At 35.9% G+C, this 3729-nt stretch overlaps 1 pseudogene; it reads left to right on the top strand.

The window, feature by feature from the left end:
• The first annotated feature begins 1672 nt into the window (after positions 1-1672).
• Positions 1673-1790, top strand: LOC134930551 (5S ribosomal RNA; annotated as a pseudogene).
• The last annotated feature ends 1939 nt before the right edge of the window (positions 1791-3729 follow it).

Below are 3729 nucleotides of genomic sequence, written 5' to 3'. Positions count from 1 at the left end.
TTATTTTCACAAATCTATATAACTTTCACAATATTATATATTTTTACCATCATCATTATCATACATCAATTCCCACTAATTCATAAATCCCAATACTGTCAAAGGTCCAGAACAAAATCATACACTCAATCTCATATCCATATACATTTTTATTTTTATTATTTATTTTTTATTTTTATTTTTATTTTTATATTTATATTTATTTTTATGTTTATTTTTTATTTATACATTCATATACATTCAATTCTTCATTTTATATTTATATTTATTTTCATTATCATTCTAATCATATGTTTATATCAATATATGATTTTCTCAGTCAATCATTCATATTTAATTTAGATTCCAAGTTTACCTCTATTCTTATTCCTAATTTCATTTTATCTTTCTCATTCCAATTGCTCAGGACACCTAATATACTGGCATGTCCGCAATACCACATTCTTTCCTTATATTGCTAGTGAATCCATTCATTATTTATTCATTATCTATTCATCATCTTTATTAAACAAATTTCTGTTATCAATCCCGTTAATGATTCCAGTCCAGCTGAGCAACATTTACTGATCATCAATTCCCAAGCAGTCTATTGGTCCGCATATTCAACATAAAGGAAACCAGGGCTACGGACCACACAGGACTTCTGTGAACAAGCCTGTTCCACAGGTGAAACGTACGTCAGAACAAGGACGTCCAGACAGTGACGTCTCTGCGGCTTCGCCCTCTCCGGAACGGGCTGCCGCACGGTCTCAGACCTCGGAGCACGGTCAGCTTCGTTTAGCAGGTTACACCGATCAGCTGCCGGGACACTCACATCTCCGGAAGCGGTAACTGTATATGCTACATTTGTACTTCAGTAGCGCTACAGACTTTCAATTTGGTCTAATTACTCTAATGCCTGCTCCATATGTACTGTATATGCTACATCTGTACTTCAGTAGCGCTAAAGACCTTTAATTTGGGTCTAATTACTCTAAATGCCTGCTCCACATGTATATTTAGGAATGAACCTATTAATTTCTAATTAAGGAATAACATTGTAAGCACATGGAAAAATAAGACTTTCATTTATACCTTCTAATTTTTTCCATCTTTTTCAATTCTTTTTCATTATTATTTTTTCAATTTTTTTCATTTTTTACGTATTTTTTCATAAGGATTTAAATTGTAAGTTGCCAATACCAACATTGCAATCATTATTCCCACATGGGGACAAAGGCAACAATTTTTGCTGTTCGCATTTAATGTTTGCCACTTTGTATTTATTTCAGCAAGCTTACAGGATGCAAAACTCACACAGGAGGTAGAAATTTTATTAACCGTGTCAGTATTAAAAAAGGACACTTATACCTTTATGTTGTGGGACTTGACAAATCCAGTACCCACGGTTACCACCAATTAGGAATTGCATGATCATTTGTAATTATCTCTAATTAGAGAAAAGAGAACGTTTGTCATCAAGTTTGTGCAACCCAATCAAAGTTCATTGCCTATTTACAGTGGACACTCTCAAAGTGGCAACCCCCAACCCTTCAGGTTTCAATTTATTTATTTATTTATTTATCCACAGTCATTAAGCAATTATCACACCAGTCCTATTGATTGGAACTCCTTAGTGGATTATTTAATTTTCAAAGTAACCCAACAAATACTTAAATTCCTGATACAATTGGCCCACGGCCATACTATCCTGAATGCGCCCGATCACGTCCGATCTTGGAAGCTAAGCAGGTTTGGCCTGGTCAGTACGTGGATGGGAGACCTCCAGGGAATACTAGGTGCTGTGGGCCTTTTTCCTATCAGGAAAATCCTATCTTATCCTCTCTTCTTGTTTTCTCAAAGCTTACTAGATATTCCGATTGGTCTGTGACCCATATATACTGTTTCTTTCAAATAATTATACCATAATTATATCTACATCTACATTTTCACCTGTTATATCTAGAACCATATTTGGTACAACGGCAATCTAGATAAAATCAATTGTTATACTATTATTCACTTTTTGTTCACCCAAGCGAATTTTAATAAGATAATCAATAAAAGCTAATTTTTAATCCTTTTTGAGGTAGGACTCTAAGGGGTCACCTCCTCAACCATATACTCCTTTCACATTCTTTTCTATATCCAATTAATGAGTGCTTCCACACAAGGTTATTTTGTCTTTCTCTTGTTTGTTGTCTGTAGGTTAACTACAAAATCCATGGGAGCACCGCCAAAGTTTAGTACTATTTACAATGTAAAATAATAGTCAGTATTTTGGTACATACATTCATTTTTTCGTACAATCTCAAACACTTAATTGTAAAGCTGGTGCAGATCCACAACTTTGTTCTTTCGACTTGTGTTATACACCTGGTGATTTTATACATCCTGTAATCTGTACTGAGCGATGTGTGAGATACACCTGGGGATTATACACCCTATATACTGTACTGTGTGATGTGTGAGATACACCTGGGGATTATACACCCTATATTATTATTATTATTATTATTATCCCTTATTTATATGGGGCCACAAGGGTTCTGCAGCACCCAATTTCAGAGTACATAAATAATCAAACAGGAAAACAGCAACTTACAGTTGATGACAGTATAGGACAAGTACAGGGTAAATTTACATAGTTACATCAGCAGATGAAACTGGAATAAGTATCAGGTGGCAGAAGACTGCTGGATGTGGTACAGTTGAAGATTATTAAAGTAAGACAAAGGATAAGCACATGAGGGAAGAGGACCCTGCTCATGAGAGTTTACAATCTAAAGGGGAGGGGTAGACAGACATGGGTGACACAGAAGGGGTACATAGAGAACGTGGAACAGAGGGTTAGGATGAGATTTGGCTGGGTTTGGTGAAGAAGTGGACCCCCAGATGGCACAAGTCAATACTTAACATTGCAACATTTTACTGGGCTATGCAGGAGAAAATTATAAATAGGGGAAAATAAAAATAAAAAAAAAGAATCAATAACTTCTACCGCTTTCAAAAAGGTCAATGGAGGCTGAAATAATGGACAACTACCTCATGGAAGCCAGATACAGTATACCAAACAGTACTTAGCAGAGTTAGGAATGAGTGCTTATGAAATACAGTAACATTTTGTCATAATATTTCAGAAACTGCATGGCTGGTCTCTTGCACTCTTTTGCTTTAATACACCACCTGCTTTAGGATTTATATTCAAAACATTATGTCTCCATAATCCCAAAAACGTCAGTCTTCTTGGAAAGTGGTTTGTTCCTTTGTAAGGGAAAGAGAACAAACATTCTCAAACAACAGTTTCTCAATTTATTTTTCCTCTGGGAAGGGATTGTGGATTCGCAGGAATATCTGAGCAATTCTGTAATCAGAAAGCAGCGACTTTCTACAAATGTTTACAAATAATTCCAGTGATTTTGAAATTTTCTTCCAGTGATTTGGACCAATAATACCATTGATTAGAATTAATAATTCCTGTGATATTGAGGTGTTTGTGTCGCTTAGCTTAGCCATCTAGCGACCACAGTGCACCTCTTTTTCTCTTTTCTTTGCATCATGTGCTGTTTGGGGCCAATTTTTTTTAAGTGCCATCCTATCTGACACTGCAGTGCCACTCCTAGATGGGCCAGGTGTTTGTGCTGCCCTCTTGGGTCGCTTTGCTTAGTCATCCAGCGACCTCGGTGCAAATTTTAGGACTAAAAATAGTATTGTGAGGTGTGAAGTGTTCAGAACAGACTGGAAATGAGT

Source organism: Pseudophryne corroboree, chromosome 5 (genome assembly GCF_028390025.1).
Source record: "Pseudophryne corroboree isolate aPseCor3 chromosome 5, aPseCor3.hap2, whole genome shotgun sequence".
In the NCBI taxonomy this organism is placed as follows: domain Eukaryota; kingdom Metazoa; phylum Chordata; class Amphibia; order Anura; family Myobatrachidae; genus Pseudophryne; species Pseudophryne corroboree.
Note: the sequence above shows the minus strand (reverse complement) of the source record. Positions and strands in the feature narration are given on the sequence as shown.